The sequence below is a fragment of the Falco biarmicus genome, chromosome 4 (assembly GCF_023638135.1).
Source record: "Falco biarmicus isolate bFalBia1 chromosome 4, bFalBia1.pri, whole genome shotgun sequence".
Lineage (NCBI taxonomy): Eukaryota > Metazoa > Chordata > Aves > Falconiformes > Falconidae > Falco > Falco biarmicus.
The window spans coordinates 52,089,171-52,114,131 of NC_079291.1; the positions used below are offsets into that span (position 1 = coordinate 52,089,171).

At 37.6% G+C, this 24,961-nt stretch overlaps 1 protein-coding gene across 1 annotated transcript in view; it reads left to right on the forward strand.

Annotated features, from left to right (window-relative positions):
- Window positions 1–24,961, forward strand: part of PTPRN2 (protein tyrosine phosphatase receptor type N2) — a 663,537-nt gene that overhangs the window by 397,672 nt on the left and 240,904 nt on the right. The gene's annotated exons all lie outside the window — the stretch shown is intronic.

Here is a 24,961-nt window from a genome sequence, read left to right on the forward strand (position 1 = left end):
GTTGAATCTGAATGCAATAGAAATAGATGATGGAGGCAATATTTTTTCTCTGTGAAATAAAACAGTTAGTAGAAAACATTTAAGTAAGTTTAAAATGTCAGCCAGGTGATTATCAATTAGGGCCAGTGTTCACATGTGGTCTTTTTATGTCTTGCTCCTTGGCATGAGACACAACCTGCACATAAATGCGCTTGCCTTGATCACTGCTAGCTTTCCTCTTCTGCCACTCCACATATCCTCTGTTTGGTGCCAGAGTAGTGCCAAACATGCTCATAACTCATGCAAAAGCTTGAATCAAAGGCGATCCATGGAAAGCAAAGAGACAGAACCCTATGCTCTCATGATACAAAGTTTTCTTTGCATCTTCTGAGTTTGGAAAGCACAATACTTTGCTACTAATAAATGTGTGTTCATGGTAATATTAATAAGTGAAAGCATGCAACCTTATTGTTTGAGGTGTAAAGCTTGATCTTTGGGGAAGCATTTAGAAATCCATAGCATTTATATTTTGATACTACAATGCCCTTTGAAGCAAGGAATTACATACTGTGACAGATACAGATTAAATACTACTGTTCCAGTGTTGCACTTTGAGTTGAACTGTAGTAGTAAAATTATAAAAGCATTTAGGAAGTGTTGGACAATCTGTGCATGATATGTTTCATCCACATAACTGAAAAATATGGACAAATAAGCAGACTAGTGAGATCCCTAAAATAATGAACAGATACCAAAATAACCAATAAGAAATAGGTCCAGATTTTGTCATGTGGTGTCACCCTGTTCTGACAAAATGCTCAGCAACCCATTGTTTTGAGCTAATGATTTTCTGTGACTGTGAAAGTGGTTAACATTAATTTAAATCACACAATCTTACAAGCCCCAACACTTTATTAAAGAAATAAATAATGAGTATGCCAAATGCAGAAAGAAAGTGAAGAATTCCTGAGCTAATTTAACATAAGATCAGAACAGGACAACTTTACCACACACAGCTATCTCCAATACTTTGTGTTTCCCTCACACCAGTATCACACAGGATGCTTACATTTTAGATGGCTGTGGTTATGTTCTAGAAACACCCTTTTAGTACCTCTTCCTTTCACCTGTCTCTTTAGAACTAGAGATAGTATTCACTTTATTAACTGTATTTTTTAAGTTTAAGGTGGTATTATTCCGAGCTAATGATATCTTTTCTTTTATGTATGTTCATCATTTACCCCACTGTAACTTCAAAAACATTTACATCCAGCCTATTTTCTTTTAATGCAATTAAATAACATTGCTAGAAGGCGTATTAGCTAAAAGATATTTGAATTTTTTATTCCATTTCTAGAATATTTTTCTCCGTTTGTTGGCCAGCTTTCTGTGTAAATTTGAAAAAGCAGCATCGTAAGCCAAGAAAAACTAACAGTAGTGCTAAGGCCAGAGTCATATACCTGAAAACATAGGACCTATGGCTATTTTTAAAATAACTCTAGTGATTTTCTGGGATAAATAATTTACATGCCCATGAAATGTATTCATAGAGCTTCTTGCACTGCTTTACCTTCATATACCTCTAAGACTTGAAAATAGCTTTGTTCTGTCAAGAGGTTCATCCTCATTTTCTATTCAAAGTGAATGATATTTTTGAAAGACTAAACACAATAGAAAATTAAGTTTCTACTTCGTTCTGTCCATTCCCATTAGCTCACTTCCTTTGCCTTTTGGTCTGTGTGCAGATTACTTGGGATACATCACTAAGTAATATCTCACAATTGCAGCACCTGAACAGATACCTAAGATAGCATTTGGCAAGTCTGCTCAGGTACTAGAAGCAGGTTGGTTACATTATGATGTTTTGAACTTGATTTACCCATCTTCTGTGCAGGGCCAATTAGCCCAGGCAAAGTGCCAGGTTAAATGGTTCTGCTACCCAGTGTAGCCTGTTAGAAGATACCTCACGTACCTCTGCCTGCTGCCAGATTTGCTATGAGAAGTCATCTGGGCTACCAGCTCCCACCAAAGTCGTGTTGGGGCCCTTGAGCTGCCACGGGGAGCCAGGCTTACAGAGCGAGCTGAGCTACGCTGAGATGCTTGGCTATAGCACACTCACAGTGGACCAAAAGCCTCTCAGCTACCTCGAGGTTGCATACTGGGTAATGTTACATTCCCTGTTCAAACAGATATGTGCTTTAAAGTGGCTACTGATATTCAGCCCAATTTTACATAAAGTATCCTTTCATATATGGATATAGGCTTTTTTTCCCTTCAAAATTATGCTACTAAAGTGTAGACACCAGTATGCAGCAATGATAAATATCTGTGTTTCTATTTGTGTGTATTTTAGTAGAATAAAAATTGTCTGTATGGGATACTCTTGTGGTTAGTAAAGGATATGAAGTGTTTGAAATACTAGTGCAGCAAAACAGCCATATCGGGGCAAGACACAGCAGTCACAACCCTATAGCAGATCTGTAATTTCTGTTGTCATTAGCAGCAGTTACATATCTGCCATAAGAGGAGAACAGTTCCTTGAGAAATATATTTCCTGCTTATTCTGCACCAAATTACATCTCAGCACTTCAGGTGTTGTCCATTCAGGAAAAATGAAACATACAAATTGCTGAAGACAATTTCATTCTGATCTTTGCTCTCTGAAGGAAGGAAAAAAACTCCAAACTTCTATAACATAAACTATGCATTTTCCAATTCTTCTCTTTGCCATCTGTACAAATAACAAAAAAAAAAAAAAAAAAAAAAGCAATAAAACTGTTCCCACTGGTAAGCAAAATAATAAGAAACATAGGGTGGGTGATAAAGCGAATATTATCTTTTGCTTCTCTAAGCGTAGACTGCTTGACACGCACGTATAGCAGCAATTTTTTGAAATGGAAATGCTTGCTGTTGACAGTGTAAATATAATTCCATGTGAAGGGTTTGAATGATATAACCCAAATCATCCTGCTCTCACTACTTCCAGCAGGATACTGTTCAGCAATCTAATAGATCTCACCATTAGAATATTATTTTTTTTCTTGAACTTATCTTAATGCTTCTTATCTGAATTCCACCCCAGTACTATGTAGAAATCCCTATGGACTTCCTGAGATAATTCCTCTTCTTAGTAATTTACATCCCTCAAATTACTCGCAAAGGTTCTCCTTTCCCAAACCTACCTTGTGTTACCTTCATTTGTTGCTTGAGGTAGGACCTTTTGCTTCTTCCCCATCTGGCTTGTCCATTCAGGCACAGATTCAGCTGTCAGGACGGTGCAGTGGAGGCAAGGTCTGAAGGGGACTGGTGTTTGCAAAGTACGGGCAAAGCAGAAGATCAGCATTTAACAGATTTCTATTTAGTCCATAAGAAGGGCTCCGCGTAGTTTCCTCTAGAACCAGCAATGCTTTGCATTCTGGACATATACGGAATTCCCAACTGTTCATTTTATGGGCTTTAAAAAGAAATAATAATAATAAAAGAATTTCTCTTGTCTTACAGGCCCTTTACCTGTGCTTTTTGATTAGCTCCTTATACAACTCTTCTCAAAGTGTTTAGTCCCAACTGTCTAATGAAAGGCTATGGGAACTACTAGAACATCAAGGTTCACATGCTGACAACTTTAATGATAAATTAATTTCTCAGAAATGCTTTAATGACCTCTTGGCAAATTTCAAGTAAAGAAAGACCAAAGGAGTAATACTTTTGCAGTTCCTTGATGTCCTCAGAAGAAAAACATAGTAGTTGCAATAAATAAATAAGCAGATAAAGTTATTCAAAATGAGAAAAAGTCATTTCAGATTCTGACCCTGCATGTTCTAGTAATAAGGTCTATCAGCAGAGGAGTTACCAAATCTAAAGCCTTTAAGATTAAGGAAAGACTTAAAGAGCTGAGATCAAAAAACCTGGAGCTTTGGTTCCTGAAGACCGAATGATTTTTTAGATGGACAGAATACTTACTTGAACACTTTGAAATGCTATGAGATGAGATAATGCTGTAAGACCACAAGAGCTCTGAGGCCTCAGACATCATTGCCTTTGCTTTTTTGGGTTGTTTGCCTGGATTAATTTAGAGTATGCTGCACTTTAAAAAAAATAATCTTAAAATCTCCCCAAGAAATACCTTTAAGTTAGGAAGAATGAAGTCTATGGTGCCCAAAATATGGTGAAAAAAAAATATTTGAAGCTCTTCAGAAAGGCAATATGGAAAAACTCTGTGAAGCAGTGAAACTTAGGGTAGACTCAGCCTCACTAGGTTGAAAGAGATTTTCCAAAATTTAGATACCGGTCATGATAATATTGTGTTTCATTGATTTGATTCTCTCCTGCCTCACATCTAATTTATAGCTGTGCAGCTGATATGATTTAGAAGCAAATATCTTGTGGAAACTGTAAATGACACCATGTGATGCCAAGGTATGGGCTATTGCAATTTATGAGCCAGAACATTGAACCAAAGAGGGACTGCAATCAGAATTAAGGAATATGTTCACAAGGAGGGTGTTTTTAAGGCAAGAGGATATTATCCCAGGCCAATATCCTTGTACAATGCAGATAAGTTACACGAGGAACCTGCTGTTACAGCCTGGTGGTTCTTCCTAAGCACAGGATTCTCTAAAGCAGTCCAAACTTACATATTTTGAATCTAGGAGGAAAACTGAAAATCCAGATGGAAGGAATTAAATTATGTTTCTGTCCTTATATCAACATATATAATTGTACTAAACATATGTTAATTAGTGACCATGAAATAAAGGTGTTCAAGATTTTGAGGGGAATGAGGAGGGCTTGTATGTAGCCCTCAGGACATCAGACTTTGGCTTTTCGGGAAACTGGTAGGCAAGATCCTGTGAGAGGCATTTCTAAAGAAAAAAACAACTCATGACAGCTGTAGGTCTCTAGGGACAGAAAGCACAAAAATACTCTTTCCTGGTACTCAGGAAAATGAGAGGTACCAGGAAACTGGCTTGGCATGTCAGTGCTGAGTTCCAGTGCAAAAAAAGGGATGTATACAGGAAGGACAGGCTGCAAAGGAACAATATAGAAAATACATAGAAACTGGAACAGTGCCAGGAAAGCCAATGTGCACTAGAGTTTGAACTGGCAAGTGACATCAAGGGTAACAAGGAAAGCTTCTACCACTGCATTAGAAGTAAAAGAAAAAGAGAAGAACATGGGCCCCCTTCTGAATGCAGCAGGTGATTTAGTGACAGCAAATGCAGCCAGGCAGAATTGCTCCGTATTTTCTTTGTGACCTGCAGCAAAAAGGTCTCCCCAAGCATATATGTGCAGAGATGTTTTTCAAGGAGAGAAACTATGATCTAGTATAGTAGAAGACAATCGAGTCAAAGATCTCTTAAAAAATCTTGACGCACGGAAGTCCATGGGTCAAGATGGATGTGTACAGGGTAGCTCAGAAAGGTATCTGGTATCGCAGAAAGGGCACTCTTTGAAAGTTGTGAAGATTGGGAGTTAAGGCTGGAGAAAAGCCAGTGTTGCACCCATCTTGAATAAGAACAAGAGTAAATGCACCAGGAAACAAGAGGCTGGTCAGCTTCACTTTGATCCCTGAAAAAATTATGGAGTGCATTCTCTTGGAAGCTATTACTGGGCATGTGAAGGACAAGATGATGACTGGGACTAGCCAGCATGGATTAATCCAGGGATAACCATGCCTGACCAACCTTATTCCCTTCTACAATGAAATGAAAAGCTCTGTGGATAAGCGCAGAACAGTGGTTATCTACTTTGACCTAAACAAGAGTTTTGACATGATCTCCTGCAGCATCTATGAATTCAAGTTCAGACATTTCAGTCTCAATGAGTGGATTAGTACAAGGGTGAAAACCTGCCTGAATTGTTGGAATCAAAGGGAACTAATTAATGGTTTGTACTCTGCCTGGAGGCCTGTTATGAGTGAAATAACACTGTGCAACTGGCAATATTTGCTAGAAAAGCAGAAGATGTCTCAGCCAGGAGACAGTGTTGGAATTCATGATCAAGATGTACCCCTGTGTCAGCACGTTGCCTGGCTGTCTAGATGCTTGCTCATATTTGAGATAACAAATCCGCTTCCTTTAACAAAGAAATAACAAATGAAGGTGGGAGACTTGCTGCAACGTTGAGTTCTTTGCCACATGCAGAGAGAGAAGTAAAGGCATCTTAAATATGCAGGTCTACCTAGTGACTCTGGCAGGAGACTTCAAGCCTGTCCCTGTGAGGATTCCTTAGGGAGCATATTAGAATGAGGATGGTGAGGGAGACCTGTCAGGAATAGGAATAAGTTATGAGGTGATGTGGGGACACAAGGTAGTGCTCCAAGACAGAGCCATCCTGGAGGAGGCTCTGAGGCATAGGAAGTCCCTCAGACCATGGCAGAGTTTCCTCATATCTGATGGTTCCTAGAGTTTAAAAGGAAAAGACAACAAACAGTGCAACATCACCCTAGTTTTTCCTTTTGGTGATGTACTAAGGCTCACTTTAGGATGAATGTTTTAAATATGTATCAATTTCCTCTCAGAAATCTAAATATTCTCTCTCCCACCACTCAACTCCACTATAATGACCTCTGGTATATAGGCTTTCATTACAGCATTATCATCTTTCCTTGCTCAATAGAGCATAATTTGCAGTTCGTTGTAATAGGTCCCGTTTCAGATGATGTATAGCCCACAGCATTCATCTAAACCTGTCACTACTTACAGGAAAGATATTTCTGAATACACTGTTCCTACTGCCCAAGGCACAGAAGTCATGGCTGTAAGTCATGTTCTCAGTCCTTAACATGTCTTCAAATGTAAAAAAAAAAAAAAAAAAAACCACCAAAAAAAAACCCCAAACAACAAAACAAAACTAAACGAACCACAGCTAAGTTTTGATCTCAGTCAAGTCCATGGCAACATTTCTGCTCTAAATAATGATGGCAAGATTTTCCCTTCAGATCTGGAAATAAAAGATCCCGCGGATGTCAGTGTTTCAAAGGATTTAAACTACTGGGGGTGCTGCTAGCAGCTTAGCTGTGGCACCTTGGACCAGTGCCTGGCGTTGGCCTCCACACTGCCACGATGGCATGGCAGAGCTGCCAAACTCCCTAGGTTACCCCTGGCTTAGCTGTGTTTGCACCACATGCCAGTTATTTACACTGTCTCTGAAGTTACTGTACCCATAAAGGAATATAAATATTGCATATTTAATAACAAGAATGCTTTTTCAAAAGTGTATTAATGACAGTCTGTAAAGAAAATAAACAGAACTAAGAAAATAGACAGAAAAGAGGCAGATGAAGAATGAGTAAGAAGCTGTTTCCCTTGCTACAAGAGTCTTACTTCTGCCTTGTGCTATGGCACGGCAAGTTGAGAACCTGTAATTGTGCTCGCTGACAGGCTGTCTCGAGAAACAAGCATTTGATTGTGATCATCCTTGACAAAGATATAGGGCACAAGCACCCATGGACACCTAATTTATGGATTTTTATCTTGTTTTATAAACTGTCTGTAGGGTTAAATTGCTGAATAGGAAATGCAAAGTGAGCTGGAGACAAGGTATTTGAAAAGCAGAACTCAAGGAAGACTAATAATAACGATAGACTGAGAAGATCAGAGCGCTAAAAGACTACTTCAGGTAAATAAACAAGGAAGCCTCTGACCTCTCTGAAATCCAGCAAGCTGATTATCAGTCTAAGAAATAATGTTGCTTTATCAGCTCATTTTTAAATGGTCCCAAAGTACCAAATACAATGAATTTTTAGATGTATTTATAATGAAGGACCCTTCAGTTAATCTATGCTTTTATTGTTGTGCACTGATTGCTGCTGTTTTCTCAAAGGTGGCTTCTCCTTTTCCCTTTACCTTTCTTCAGAAAAAGGCAGTTAGCTGAGAGTAAAAAAAAGAAAGGGTATTTTCTACTTGTTTCTTTTTAACCTAAACACCACCATGGTAGTGTTTGATTCCAGATTCCAGGCTGGGGTCAACATGTTAAACCATCAGTATTTATAGAAATATTATATTTTTCACTGCTGAGCCATGGGATGAAATGTAGTGTCACTGAGTTTGGCTTCAGGACAGTGAGGAATTTCCATTTCTCGCAGTAGGCTGCTGGGTGACTTGCAGCAAATCACTTTTATCTCACTGTTTTACAACTTTCCCATCTCATATGGAAGACAAAGACTTTCACTGATGCAGGTATTACTGTATAAAGGGGATGTGTATACATATGCAATCTCTTTCCAATCACAAAGCAGAAGTAGCTCCTTGTGACTTTTATGTCTAACTGAAATTGATGCACAGCAGTTATATTTTGAGTGAATTGAACGGAATGCCTATGAAAATGTGACCCTATAAAATCAACAGGGTAAGGTTCTCATTTGACAGCGCCCATATGGAGCACGACAGTGAAATCAGTGAGGCACAGAGCAGTTATGACCTCACACCAAGATTCAACCCTAAATCAAATTCTGAATTATGACCTGAGAATTATGCACAGAAAGCTATCCTTCAAATTAGGTCTAACAAAGCCATAACACCAAGCTGTGTGGAGAGAGCTTAGGAACATGTAAAAGAATTTTGTATAAATTCATATTTATATTTGTATGCTATTATTATAAACACAAATCATTCAGATATCTTTGCTCTCATCAGCCAGGTAACCAGCACTGTGCCTAGTTAGCAAGTGCTCAAACCAAACTGCAAAACAGGAAAAAATGCAAGCTCAGTGGGGAAAATATCCTTTTTTTTCAGAGCTGAATTCTTAATAAAGTGAGATTAATTGGGCTGTATTTAGATGCAGGGATGTACGGGGGTGGCTTCAGCTATGGGACTCAGGCAGACATGCTCTGATAGCTTTAGCTGCAAGATGTGAAATGTTCTGTACGGCTCCTACTCATTTATTTTGCCAAGGGCTATCATTGCCATGGCAGATCAACAGTTTTGGGCATGTGTCCAGCCGTCCCCTGCCACTGCCAGGCCCAGGGAGGGCAGAGCATGCCAAGATGCAGCGTTTCCCCTTGGCAGCTCAGACACAAACACGTATTCTGCTCTACAGTAGTAATTTCTGTGAAAGGAGTACCAGCTGCAACTTTTATTAGCACCACCTTAGGTTCCCCCAAGTATGTGCTCTAGACTTTGCCAGGGAGCTTGCCTGGCCATAGACCAGATGATAATTATATCAACGGTGGCAAGAATTTTATTAATTAGAGAAAAAAGGTATTTTAAAATACATTTGAAGGAAGAGCTAATAATGGAAGAAAGAGATAGTTGTCTACTTATTTAGTTCTCACTTTTCATAAAACCACTTTCTCTGGTTCTCCCCAAAAAAATTTGTTGAGCATATGTGCAATGTTCCTTTCCATACTGGTGCATCTTTATTCAGTTCATGAAAAGAAAGACAATTTTTTACAGTGTCCCAATTTCAGATAAAGACTACTCCAAACAAATTCAGTGAAATTGCCAAATCAAATTATATTTCATTTATTATAAATTTAAACATGTTTTGGATATTTGGAAAGAGTTGTATGGGGAATTTTTTAGGCAGTATTATGTGGCGGGTGTTTTTTGGGGGGCAGGGGGATAACCAAACCAAATCAAACTTTAATTTGAATTGAGTAAATACCTAAAGAACATTTTTTTTTCCCTCCATCTCCTTGCATTATTTCCATCTAAACTAAGTATTTGGTTTCAGTTGTACTTTAAGCCCTGTTCTGGCCTTTTCAGAAATCCGTTTGAGAAAAATTCAAAGCAAATGACAACCAAAGTAAAAATATAAAATGTTTTTTCAGGTCAAACAATGCATTTTGGTTTGGGGGTTTTGGGGGGATGTTTTATTTCGTTATGTTTAACAAAATTATTAGCTGGACTTAATTTGGGAGGCTTAACCCAGCTCTAATCTGGAACCAAGAGGGCTTGGTGATATAAACGAATATTGGGCTTGTGCAGAGCTGTAGGTTACTGCAGGATGGTAGTTTAGTAACTGTCCCAGTTAATCAGCTTTCCATCTCTGGATCAGTTATGGAGATTGTTCATCACTAAAAAAACTGAGAAATCGTTAGTGGAAAATGTTTTTAAACTATTTATGTTGCCAGATGTGTCTAACCCCACTTCATTTCCCCTGGCTTCATGGTTTTAGGTTTGTTGGCTCTTGCTTGGTTTTGCCCTGACTAGATAGAACATTTGAAATATACATTTATATGGAAAGTGCTGTCCTAATGGCCAACATCCAGATGTCATTTGGAGAAAGAAATCTAAATACTGAATACCACACAGAGAATATTCTTGGTTTTCCTTTTCACTCTCTTCTCATATGTTATTACCTAGCACCTAGGATAAAATGGGATCAGCATCTTGAATATGACAAGAAACTCTTGATTTTACTACAAGTAAAATATTGAACATGGTCCATTTGAAAATCAATATTAATTAATAATTTATGTAAACGGTGAATAAAATTAAAAGCTGCAAGTGTGAAAAAAGACCTAATGCCAGAATTAAATCCAGTAGTCAGTTTAATTGCTTTGTGGCTTGTCTAAGGCTGAAAACATGCTGTACAGTGTTAACAAGTAGAAAAAATAGGTTATTTAAGTATTAAGTATATTATTTTAACATAGATGATGTTAAAAAAGCAACCTCTGCCTACTCTATAACAGATATTTCAAAGTAGTTTCTTTTTCATAGTCTACTCATGGTTGTAAATACAAGTAATATTTGTAGCTTTTATAATCTCTCTGGTACAAAAGCCCAATGTGTCATATATCTGCCCCTGAGTTAGCACCCTGTTTGTTGATAACAAGCATGATAGAATAACTTGTATGTCCTTCTTAAATATTACATGTTAGTTAAAGCAGGATTTAAACTCATTGTGGTCAGTTCAAACTTCCATTGAATCTGCTAAATATTCAAGGTAAAGGAAGACTTTCAAAATATGAAATCAATACATGTGTTTTGTGGCATCAGATGGCTGGTCCTCCTTTGATGCTGCTCTGCTCTTCTATCCCAAGTACTTCATGTTCCACACCAAAGGCAACACTTCACTTTGAACAACTGGAGTTCAAACTGTGAATAGAAAACATATTTAGATACTCTGAGTGCTTTTCCCTCCAGGTGTATTAGTCTTTATAAAAATGCTATTTTTCCTTTAACTCTAACACTACTGCTGCTGAAATAGTAGTTTTTGAATGTGGCATCATTTATTTTAAGTACATCGTAAAATTACACAAGTAATAATATGGTAGTGTAAAAGAATGAGGTAGCTGCAGTACTATGATTGATATGATAATGGAACTGTATTTATATGTTATAATTAACCAAATAAGTGGTATATTTTGATTCCTTTTAATGAATTGTCAGCAGTGCCTGCAGTTTGATTTAGATAGGCTTATATCCTTAAAGTATTCTAACTACTAATATAATTTCCACAGAGTAATACAGTGCTATATTTAAAAGTTAATTTTATATTAATTATTATTTAAGTATTAATATATTTGGGTTTAATTTAAATATTGTAATTGAATGCAAGGTTATAATGCATTATTAATGCCTATTATTTAATGTTATTTATAATATCAAACATCTTGTTGATATTTTTAAATAAGAAAATAGATGGGTAGATCATTATACAGTGTGAAATTAGGAAAATGAAAGAGATGCATCTTCTCCCTGTTATCTCTGTTTCTATTCCTTCTTTTATTGCATTTTACTTCACAAGATATTGAAGATCTAATGAATATTCAGATATATGCAAATCTTATTCCAGCATCATACATCATGCACACAGAACACATACACTTTACATATAATTACATCCTACATATATCTCTATTTTACAAGACCTTGGTGCTTTTATCTATTACAAATGAGTTTTTGTAAGAAATGCGTTCCTAACTTGACCCAAGGAATTGTCCAGTTACAAAATCTAATTAAGTTGGCTATCAAAAACAAAAGATGCAGCAACCTGTTAATTATCTTGCATTCATCTCGTCACCCATCCTACATGTGAAAAACTAGCCTCCTTTCTCCTTCATAGCTTCACTTGCAAGACAGCAGGACGTTCAGATTCTCATTCAACCTTTGGTGAAACTAATTGCTCGAAATTGTTCATTTTTTATATGTGGCACAATGTTACCTGAAGGAGCATCAACTCTTCCTGCTCTGTGACAAGGTAATACAGAGAGCTGTGCTCTTTTGCTGGTGCCTCCATTTATATGAATTCCCACAACAACCAAATCCTTTCAGGATAACCCTGAAGGCACTTGTTCCTCCTAATAATTTGTCAACTTTGTCTGCTCAGCAAACTTTTTTTTGGAGGGAGTTTTTTTATATCTTTCTTGTCAGAAATTAATCAAAATTTATTCCTACAATACACAATTTTTTTTCAAATGAAAATATAAAAGCTGTAACATTTCATTATTTTGAAAAACAGACTACTGAGTACTGAATGAAATAATTCATATATTAAAGTATTTAATATAACATAATTGCAGCACAAAAAAGCAATTTAATGATTCAGAAAAAAAAAAGATGCTATAGTGTGTACCTAGTGAAAACTGCCTTGATATTTTAAGATTAATGAAATATTGTACAAGTATCATTTTACCTCTTGCTTTCTTTTGCTAAATTAAATTATCACTCTATGTCAGTATTACTCACTATTACAATATATCCTAGGTTATGTAAAATAATACAAACATATGGATGGAGAACAAATACTGGATTCAAATTCATTTTTCATTTGAAACTGCAGTCTCAGAATTATGGGAAAATATCACTGTAGAATTTTACCCTTCACGTTACAGCCTGGGTGACAAAGACTGTGGTTAGCAGGGACATCCCATTCTTTCCATCTTGATTTCTTACTCATTAATTTGGTACCCCCCTTCCCTGTGACATCACCTACCTATTTCTGTATCATGCAAATTAGCTCCTTGAATCTTTGCTGCAAACCCCCAACTGCTTTTGGCATATCATGGCTGTACAACAAATGGGTGGTGAAATTTTATTTACATGTGACTGATGTCTTTCTGAGAGAGGATGAAGTGCTCTCTGGAAATGCCTCTCTATATATCAGCTATAGGGAAAGCAGGCGAGAAGCTTTCACTAAATGCCTGATTTTCAGATGTCTAAAATTGCATTGTGAAACCACCTTTGGAATACAAGTTGTAAAATATAGGGAGTAGCCAAACCTAATCTGAAGTCCTGGGTAGTTTTTCCTTTACCCTCATCCCTTGTTATTTCCATTGTCCGGGTCCATTTCTCTTCCTCCTCTATATTTGTGTCTGTCTGCCTCATGCTTTGGCTGCAGCAAAGCTCAGTTCTGTCGTTTAATCACCTGTCATCTATGCAGTAACATTACACTGCTTTACGAAGAGACCTTTCTTCACACTTGACCAACAAGACTTATTATTCCTTTTCTTCTAATTATCTTTTGCCTTTTCTGATAGTGTTTTTTCTAATAAAACTTTCCTTTTATTTTTCCATTATTCACACAATGTTCCATTTTCTAATCTTTTCAATGTCTCCAGTTTTGCTGACATAACCTAGTTCAGCTCTGTTGTGATGACCATGCAGATTTGTATGCCACAAAAAATAAGCAATAAAACCCAAATGTTAGTTTGGTTTGAATTTTCCCAGACTTCTGTGTTTCCCTTCTTCACCCCATTCCAGTGCTTTTGGGCCATGATGCATCAGCTGAACATGTCTTGAAGTGTTTTGCTGCATAAGAACAAACTGAACCAGAAATAAAAATGCTTTGCTGAACCCGGGTCTGAGAGATGATGGTACTCTTGAGGACAGAAGCCTTTCCTCATAAAAACATGCAGCACCTATTTCAAGAAAGGGTTTATTAGTGTTTCAGAAACATCAGGATGGAATTATACAGTCCCTTGTGAATAACTGTTGTCTTTAAAGATTTTATATATATATATATAAATATATATATATATATAAATATATATATATATAAAATAGGAAAATTTAAGTTGGAAGGGACCTCAGGGGGTCATTGGGTTCAACAACCAGTGTAAAGTAGTGCCAAATCCAAAATTTGGCTTCTTGAGACCCTGCTCCACCTGAATTATGAAAAATCTCAACAAATAAAGATTCTACAGCCTTTCAGAGCAGCTTGTTCCAATGCTCAACCATCACTTACTCAGTAAGAAAATAGTTTTTTTCTTTCTGCCCAACTAGAATTTCCTTTGTAGCAATTTTCCTGGAATCCTTTTGCTATGAGTCTCTGCAAAAGTCTGTCTCCAGCTTTTTTATAATCCTGCCCAAGCCACAGCCAGTAACAGTTAAATCACCAGTCAGACTTCGCTTCCCCGGGCTGAACAAACCCATCGGTCTCAGCCTCTCCTTGAATTCATGCTCCAGTCCCTTTGGTGGCCCTTCTCTGGTCTCTATCCAGTTTGCTGATGTCTTTGTTGTGCTAGAGACCCAGAAGTGGACATAAAGAACCTGAAACTATTACACGAGTCAGCCACCACGTAAAAAATCAGTAGCTGCAAAACACTGCATCTGGCTATATAAAGCATAATGCTGGTAAAGTTCTGCAAAGACAAAGAACAACAAGAGAGAAATGCCCTCCATCCCCACAGTGTACAGCAAAGCAACAGAAGGGCACCAGGGAAATTCAAATTATGAAACATTCTTGATGAAATATTAATAAAACCATACTATGGTCTTAATTGCTATAATTTAACACCCTGTATGGTATAAATATTTTAGAAACATGGTAAAATGGAACATTAAGAAGGGGTCAAGGGATAATAATATACATTAATCTTGATTGGCGGAGATGTATACCTCATACTTAATTTATGGTTATACTACTGTATTAATTTTTGAAGAATAGTAGGTGGAATAAGCTGTATGTATGTATTCTATATTGAGACATATGTGCTATGTGTTTATGCATAGATTATTGTAGGTATTTATAAAGTAAAGGGTTCAGGCATATGAGATATATATATATAAAGGAATTTTAGAATAATTTCACAACAGCATCCTCTTCTTGAGAAATCAGTCACGGATCCAGCAGTCTACAAAAGCAAGGGGGTCAGGAAATATGCAAACCACTTTCTCACAAAGTTCTTTCCTGAGGAAGTCATTATCTGTACTGCCCTTGTAATAGCCACCTTTCTTTTTCTGTACCAAATATTTCATCTAAGTCTTCTTTCCATGTATTTGCATCAAGGGGAAGCTCTGGAAACAAGCCTGTGCTATGGCCATGCTGTCAGGGAGGGGAAGGTGCTGCAAGGATGACTTCATGCAGAGCCTTGGGTGTACTTACAGCCTGTCTTGGTAGGAGAACGTCTGCCTGCCCAATGGAGCAATCAGATAGAAGTCAGAAAACATTTCACCATGCTTTTAACGCTCCTGTAGATTTTCACCCCATAAGGAAGCTATTGTGCTAATTTTTGCAGAAAACAGCATGCAGAAATTGCTTGAAATTGCTGGCACCCTAATAGTGACCTATGCCCATGTATGCATAAAGTGGATAGGCATTTCATTTACATTTATCGTAAATTGTATGCAGTAATGATTTCTATGTGTTAAATTGCATAATCTACAAGTCTGACAGTCTTATAAAGGCTGTGCTGATGTCCCCTTTTGAATGCATCAGTGCCAATGAATGAGGTTATATATCGTACCCTTGACAGAGGTTACCGCTGTCTTGTACCTGCTGAGGGAACTGCTCCTGTGATCACTCTGAACCACGTCAGTCAAAATTTACCAAGTAAGCTCAAATGGTTTAAATAGCAGATTTTTTGCTAATGATGCACATTTTGCCAAAAAAAAAAAAAGGATAAGGGACTACTCAAAAGAGTGTGTAGCTGGCATTTTGATAGACAGTAAACTCTTCTACCAGCAGCGCTAGCTCCTGATACGCAGAATTAGTCCACAGACTCAGACTCTGTCAATTCACCCATCTTCTTTAGATCTAATATTTCTCCAGTTGCTTATGATTTCTTTAAAAAAACCCAGTATGACAGAAATACTTCTCATTCTGAATGTAGAATTCTCCCACAAAGTGCAGAGATCTGAGAAACAGAACGGCATTTTGCCCAATGAAATGTTTATAATCGGATTTATAATCCACTTGGATTGAAGTGGCACCACAGGGGGTGGGACAGTCCAGGTATCCTTTTTTACAGTTTGTAGGGATGTCCTAAAAAAATGTTTTCAAAGCATTGCTGGAGGAGAGATGGTGCTGGCAGAAACTCATGCCAGTAAGTACTGGGCTGAGCCTACTGTCCACCACAGCAGGCACGGAAAATGAAAGCCTTGCCTTTGCTTCCAGCAATTCTGGCAGCGCTGACCCGAGTGGTCTTTCCTGCCCTTTCTCTTTATTTCAAACCCTGCCAATAAGCCTCTTCTGCTCCTCTAAATGGGGAAATGGTGAAAGTGCTGCAGCTTTTTAAGGATTTGTAAGGCCTAGCTGATCACATCACTCTCTGTGCAAAAATAAGAGGAAGAATGGTGTGGATGGGTGCTGCTTTGGTGTTCAGCTGTCATGTTGCCTAATATAAATTCCTCGTTACTTGTACTCCTCTCCGCAGCCATTCACTGTCTCCAGCGGTTTGGTCCCTTTTGCACAGGAGCTACTTTTCAGTTGTATGTTTGCTCAGTGCCTTTCCCATGATGGTCCTGGCCACAAGAATTTGAAGGTGAGGTAGTAATAATCCTAATATTCTGGGTAACCCCAGGATCTGCAAAGCAGCCATTCTTCACACACTTAGATCTTTCCTGTTAAATCCTTCTCCTCATTCCCATCAAATGTGCAGGCCTGCACACACCCACGTGCATGAAAATTCTGTAAATGCACTTAGGACACAGTTTACACTATAGAAAAGCATTTACCTTCCTTATTTTGCACTTCACCCATCCAAGGATAAACATAATGCTTTTTACTATATGTTTAAAGCTTATACTCTTTAAAAAATATTGGTCCTATATTTCTGAATTACAAGCAGGCTTCACTGATTCTTCCACTTTTGGCTGATTTTAAAGAAATTCTTTTTCAAAGTAACCTTCAAAGTTTTCATTAAGGCAGAATTATGAAAAATTATCGTGAGAAATTATAGGCAAGTTAACATCACCCCAATTCACTCTCACCTGAAAGCTTTATTGTGACTCCTGTTACTATTGGCATCCTCAGTAATAAATATTTTCATTTTATTCTGAGGCAGTGCAAATAAATTTTGTTAGTGAATGACCTTGTGCATTAGCTGTGTTATTCATGATTTAGTGAGCCAGTCAGCTGAAATATTGCTAATGTTTTCCCAACTCAGTCTTGTTACATTTGTGCCATGAGGATGACATTAAGTGTAGTTGTAGATGAATAACAAATAACATGGCTTGAAGTTGTGTTTTGGATCATTAAAGAAATGAACCTACAGGGTACTGTTTTATTAATGAGGAAATGACTGAAAAAAAATGACAGTTCTTGAATGTCTATTTATTAAAAATAACAGTTTGGCATGCTGAGAATTACTGGTAGTTCCCCTTACATTTTTCATATACCAGTGGAAGCACACTGCAGGGTCCATCCCAAATTTTTGGACAGATTTTAAATAAAAGTAAGAATAGTTCATACATTGCAGGCAGTCTTTATGAGAAGACTCGAAGTGGTGTAAGCAGGAGAATGCTTAAAAGTTACAGCATTAAAAAAATGAGGATTAATAATTAGAGGCAAATGTGTGTATTTTTAAATTTTATATATTATATATGACAGAAGGTCAGTGTAGTATCCAGGGAGACTCTCAGATGGAGTGGATCATTTTTTTTATAACTGCAATAACTGTTTTTTTCACCTGCACCCTTTGGTTTATGTTAAAAAATAATAGAAGCTATAGAAAAAGTAGCTGGTAGTCTTCTGAGAGACAGTTTAGTCCTTTCCTTTGCCCCAATAGCACATCATCTCTTCTAAAGAAACCATGAAAGGTCAGTTAAATTCTAGGTAACTGGGGTTCCCGAATTTCTACAAAGCTACAACCATAAGTAGCAACTTCTGGATCACTTCAGTGGTTCTTTCTACTTATAAACCACCCCCTTAATATTGCTAGGAAAGCAAGAATGGGAGAAAAAATTGTATTTTAGATACTACTAGTTCTGGACACCAGGGAGGTAAATATTTTTGTTCCTGTTAGATGGAGATAGCCATAGAAGCTTATAATTTTTCTACTTTTTCTAAAGTATTAAAAGGACAAGGAACAGATCTTACATAAAAGTTTGTGTTTTTAAAGAGGATGGACAGTTCTTATTTAATAATAAAACACAAAAAGGAGATGCAGTGGATATCCTGAGGGATCAAAATGGAGTATATGGAAGGAGAGATATTCAAATAGAAGGAAACAGCAGATAAAAAACCTAGAATACATGGCTACCCTTGAAAAGCTGAGCAACTGCTATTATCTGTTTGATTTTTTGGTAGTACTTTCATCACAAGAAAATTAAAGCAATCTGTTGAATTCTTGACTATAAATAAAAAAAAAGGCAGCAAAACTCTTGTTAAATAATGTTCCAAAGCCCTGTCTATTTAAAAGGAAAGAAAAGAAGTTGTGGCCTTAAGCTCATTTTATGGAGTGTTAGTTTCCACAATGTTGTGAAGGTGAGGAAGCAGACTTCCCTGCACCGGAAAGGCTGAGAGAACTCTGGGTTTCCAGCCCATCCCCTGGGACCGTTAATCTTGCCTTCTCATTTGTAAATGTTAAGACTGAATAGATGATGGTGAACTTTAATGTTAAGCTAACTGGGACTTTTAAAAATGAAATTTACAATTAAAAGTTGATCTAGACAGTAGTGATCAGCCCAGAAAGAAGCTCACTGAGAAAAATTGCCTGCACTTGCACCGTTAGTCATGCCACTTTGGTCTACTTGAATGTATTCTGCTCTAGCTTCAGCTCAGTGTACTGCAGGTTGTTTTATCTGGATTTTTTTGTACAGAGCTGAAGCTTGTCAAAGAATATTTATGTGAACAAATTTTTATGTGAAAGGTGGAATGACACTTTTTTTCATTTTCTGCTAACACTGGCTGAATTGGTATACCTTTAGCTATAAATAATGGATAAGTGTTTTAAGTATGCAAGCAAATCGTTACACATACATGCGCTGCACTCCATCAGGTAACGTGCAGCATTGAATTGTCACTGGTAAAATCATCAATAGTATTAAAAATTGTCACTGTTAATAATTCATTAAAATAGATTCTGTATTTGTAAAAGATACATAGCCAAAGCATGGTTATTTTTGTTGGTGGTACTCAAACCTCTTCTATTGATGAGCATCAACTTCCTTATATTATTGAGGAGAATATTTTTGATAATGGGTTTCTGAAGCTCTGCAAGAAAGTATGTAGAATAGATAAAGGGTTTTTTCATTTCTACAGTTCTAATTCATATAAACTTGATTTGGTCATACTTTGGGAGCGGAACCATCACATTGACACCACACCTTGAAAATTCCTCTCTGTAGCCATAGGATTGACTATAGGACTGGTTTACTGCTGAAGTATTTTGGAGCTTGTAAGCTTGTATACAGATGTTTCTTACAAGGGTATGCCTGTAGGGAAAAAAAAAAAAAAAAAGAAATTGGATTGATTGACCCAACAGGCCTTTCCAGGCCTATATTTATATATGATGAATAAATGAAACCTGTCTCAGGATGGAATAAGTCAATCTCTAGCAATATCTATTTACTTCTCTTGACTAGTGAGGGAACCCTGACTGATTTCTTAGTTGAGACAGCAAAGTTAGAAGAGATGGATCCCACCATTAAGAAAAAATCTCCAGAGAAATACAAAAATGTTATTGCATATATCCCAAACCCCTTTACTACAATTTAAATACCACACTTTAGAATAGCAGTGTGCTTATTTTAAAGGACAGTTAAGGGAGAAGGTACAATTGAGCAGCTATTTATTAAATAACTGAAAATAAATCAATGCAAGCAGTCAGGCAGAAAGAATGTGTTTAAAATACCTAATCTATGCAAACAGACAGCTACATGAGGTCCGGACTGATCAGGTCTTTGCTGCTCTATCCTTGAATATTATCTGACCAATGGACATGAGGGACATGGGAGGTGGATAGTTTAAAGAGGGGAAAGTGATGGTTTTTTAAGTGAATGGGTTTAAAAAAATGGACAGTTCTTGCCAGCTACCCAACTAAGGGGCAATTTTTCTCTTACTGCAGCATGCGGTGCTGTTACTTGCCTGACAAATTAAAGGCAAATAGAGATGGAAAATTCCTTGATGGTGTGCATGGAGATTTGGCTGTCTTACACCAAAAACTCTGAGAATGCAAAGGTGCACTCGGAGTGGTGAGCATGGCCTGGATTTCCATCTGCTGGTTTTCTTGGCTAGAGCAGGTTGTAAAGGATGTGTGCCCTCAAAATCGGTGGAGATGCAAACAATATTTTAAATTACTCCAGGCAGCAAGGTGCTCCATCTGAGCAGATTGAATGTTGAAATGTTGATATCAGAAATTAAATTAATGCACATGAGACTGAAACAATATCTAATTAAAATAATTTGAAAAACGACTTGAAAATTGAATATGACATAATATTTATCAGGTTGTCTCAGAACAGGCAAAGCTCTGTGGCTTTGCCTGTTCTGCAACCATTTTCATTCCAGGCCTGGATGCCAGTTAACTAGAAATTACACATGAAGCAACTATCTCATGCTATCACCCAAGAAAGACTGGAAGACAAAATACCTTTTGACCGCAGCCTGTGTACTTCACTAACTGAACTGTAAAATTTAGTAAAGGAACCCTTCTCCTTGTATCTGGCCACTTGAGTTAGTCATTTTTGTTTCAAGCTGGAGCATTTTGAATGCTCATGTTGTGATTTTGACTTTACTTGCAGCCTTATGCTACTCCTGCCCAGGGAGATTCACAGGCTGTAGACCCTGGAAGAAGTGCCCAGGGCTGGGCACAGCATCACACACCACCCTGTAGATACATGCCAAAGACAGGGAGAGTTTATCTCATATTTCAGAAAGTCTATTCTTCTGCACATGGTTATACCGAAGCATCTAATTCAAAGTTAATTAAAGTACTTTTAATTACTTTTCAACAAAGGAAAGTGAGCGAGGTGGGAAAAACCTATGGAACATTGGGTGGCTCTGTAGGGAAAAGACTCAGAGAACGTGGAACCGACTGTGTGGTTTTCCTCTGTCCCATTCTTGTTTAGTGGTGTGAATGCCTCAGCAGTTTCAGGAGGTGCACTGACTATTCAAAGGCATGTTTACTCTGGGACTGTGGTGTTGTCAACAGGGAGAGAGCCCAAGTGTTATGGAAATCCATTTTCATTGAATTGCAATGGACAAAGGTTTTAGTATCTGCTACGTATATGCATGGCATGGTGTGTGGGCCTGTCAAACATAAAGGCAGTCTTTCTGGTCCACCCTGTGAAGAAACTTCCTATATAATCAGGGGATTCTTTGTAGGGGAGGAGAAAGCAAAGACTAACTTGAAGTAGATCTGCTTGTCTTAGATTTGGGAAACTTGTTAAAGAGTTAAAAGCTGTAATAAATGCTTACCATCTCTCTGGATTTACCCTTTCCTCAAAGAGGGTATAAGAAATGAAATTCTTCTGAATGTGACTCTGTGAAAGGAGTTTTGCAACTAGCTGATGGGAAGAAGATGGTTCTTGTAGAATTCATATGACAGCCTACAGTAAATCTGAATTAATTGCCCTCGTCACTTTATTGACTGGATATCCAGTCAATATAGTTAGTAAGTCTAGGGCATCAATTGGCTTATTCTAAAATGGGCATGTAATAGAGGTCAGGAGAATCATACGTCTGTAAGTACTTTTTTTTTTTTTTCTTCATTTAATTACGTACAGCACACCCTTAAAGTCAGATTCACAGCAGAAAAATAAGGTTTCCACCATCTTCCCACAAATGCTTTTTTTATTTGAGGATGATTTCTTCTCTGGAGCAGGTAAATCCTGCAGCAGCACAGGAGGCAGACCGAGGAAGCCTCCTGCACAAACCTCGCTTGCGCAAGGTTTGACACAAACTGTCTTGCTTGTGCCAGCATGCAGTCCCATGAGTAAGCTGGAGGGTGAGGTTGTGCTTGGCAACCTGCTTTATAGCAAACCTTTGTAAACCACTCACTCATTTCTCAGGGCTTCCTTCCTCCAGAAGTGCTGTAATGAGGCTGGAGGTCTCCTCGAAGCCCTGTATAACTTGCTTCACCTAATAACTGACAGGCTCTAAGGTTAAACCTGCCAACGACAAAACTAGACACTCCAAATTCCTGACTGTGCCACTGACAGATAACTTTGCTAAAGAAAATAAATGTTAGCTCTCAGAAAACACATCAGAGCTCCCTCAGGTTAGTGAAGCCTACGAACGGTAACAATCCCTACCCTTAAACACTCAGTAACACCCTCATCATGCCCTGTAATAGAGAAAAGCCATTAAGTTGTCCCCATTGTAATTTAGATCACAGAAGAGACTTCCACAGATTCTTTCAGGTTAAAATAACTGGTATACAGAGAGTAGGCAAAATTATTCCACTGTAGCTACGTGCTTAATTATATGGAATACTGCATAAATTGTCAAGTGCAAAGAATTATTCTGATAAATTAAAATACTAATTAAATAGGCTATTGCAGAATTTTGAGAACATTATAGGGCTCCGCTTCTTCAGGTAATTTGCATATCCTTCATCTAGTGAATTTAATTTAAAGGCCTCCTTTTTTGTGTGTTTGGAAGCTCTTTTTGTTTCAGTGGAAGATTAAAAAAAGGGATTTATATGTTGCTAACTGAGTTAGTCTGGAGATTTTTGCCTTTTTTTGCATAGCTGTTTTTATTATGCCTCTGTGCTGATGAGTTTGTCAGGTCTCCATTAGTATTTCAGGACTTTAAACTGTGGCCATAAAAAATCAACTTTGATGGAATGTGCAATATACCGTGTTACCCAGAATTATCATTTCCAGTTCATAAAATTTGAAACAGAAACATCATCTGCTGTATATTTGTATTGGAATAAAAGCTAGCAGGTTGTAAACTAAAATACTTTTTATAAATGTTGGCCAATTTTCAAAGGATTAGTGCCTTGTTCTTAATATCTGAATTGGTTTTCCCACCACTTTTTCCTCACCTATCTATAGGCTATCGACTCTTGTTTACTGTCTTAAATTCTCAATTACAGTTATGCACAGAAAAATTTAAATAGTTACATTCACTGTTCCCCATCTTGAGGCAGCTGCTTGATATGTAGTTGATGCTTCAGCTTCAGCACCACTGTTTTTGACAGAATTTCTTGACCTTCCTGAGCTGCTTGTGGAGTTCAAGGTTAGCTACAATGCGCTCCTGTACATGCCTGGAGTGAACATGCCGGAGACAGTCTGCTCTGTCTTTCTCTGCAGTCTGACAGTGCCCGAGCTTGACCATTTTCAGGTTATGATTTAATCAATAACATGTCGTTGTCTTCGTGGCTCCTAATTTTGGCAGGCTTTATGTTAGCACGGCTGGTAGAGCTGTCCTTTGTGTTTTAGCCAATATCAGGGTGGGAAGGGGGTGTTAAGTAAACTTTTTTTTTGTTTTTTAATATCAAAGCTTCAGTAATTAAAGTCTGCAGGAAACCTATAAAAAGGAGGTCAAATATGTGATAGTAATTATAAAATCTGGTGATTAAGCAGACCCAATATTTTCCATTAACTGTTCATGTGGTAGGAAGTTACACACTGGGATTTAAGCCTTGTTGCGTACTTATACCCATTCATTTTGCAGCCACTCTGCTGTGTAGTTTTCTTTATCTTAAGCTACCAAAGAATCATTTGTTGGACCACTTGGTTTCTTTGAAGGAGGCTATGGAGGTTTCTACATATTTTCATTCAGTAGAAATCTACCTTTAAGTTGTATGCTGGGTGTGATGTGGTCAGTGTGGTAGCATGGCACAACTTTGCAGCAAAATGGCACATCCAAAAGGGATAATGCTGTTAGACATGGCAGGTCATCAGCCATCAGTGAAGTAACATAGTCCAGAGTCCATTGGAAGGCTGAAAATCAAGCTTGCTGGCAAAGATTTACTTATGTTTTGGAAATCCATACTGCACAACATATACAACACAGTGAAAATGTAAACTCAAATTGCCTGGTCCAGGCAACTCTCCTCATGTGGTCCCTGTGACTCTGAGTGGAATAAATGTTTGTAAATATGTAAAGCATGGCATAAGTGTTAAGTATGTGAGTATTGTGTAAGTTTTCTAGGCTGTCATCCAACAAAACATGCATTTCAGCTTTCTTAACTTGGGACTCCATGTTCCTATCTGCTTAATTGGTAGCATATTAAAAAGAAGCAAAAGTGAAGCTGTGCAGGGGCCTAAAATGTGGGCAGGACTTTCCTCTCCATTTGAATCACAGGCAATGTTCATCCCTTGCTGAAGGCAGTCAGAAAAGTTTCTCTGTATTACAGTTTCACTTCTCGAGTCTTTGCACTTAAAAGCACTTACCAAAATCTTTCCATATTTTGGATGTATGAGGTGAGATCGAGCCCTAATAATACACCTCATCTCTGAAATAAATGTGAGTCATTTGTGTTGCACTTTAAACAAACTGAATTCTCAGCTCACAGTAATATTGCTTCTGAGAACCGTCTGCTGCACTCTGATCTGCTATGAATATGTCTCAAATGCCAACAATTAAAGAGCATTTTTTACAAATGAAAGAAAAATATATTAATCTCTGTTGGTATTTTTATGTAAACTTACAGTGTACAATATGTTCTAGCATACTTCTTGTCCTTTCTGGTAGGAATGTTTCTTTTAGGCAACTTAAACTGAAAAGCTGAGTCTGTCCAAACTGTGTCCATAATCAAACGAAAGAGATAGGTGCCTGCAGATGCGTGTAAGATATGTGGGATGACTCATCATATTAAATGTTCATCCCTTTCCATTGACTGCGGAGAGAACCTAGATGACTCACTTGGGTTACACAGTTAATGACTAGACTGCTGAAGGGAGGAGAGTTTAACAAGGCT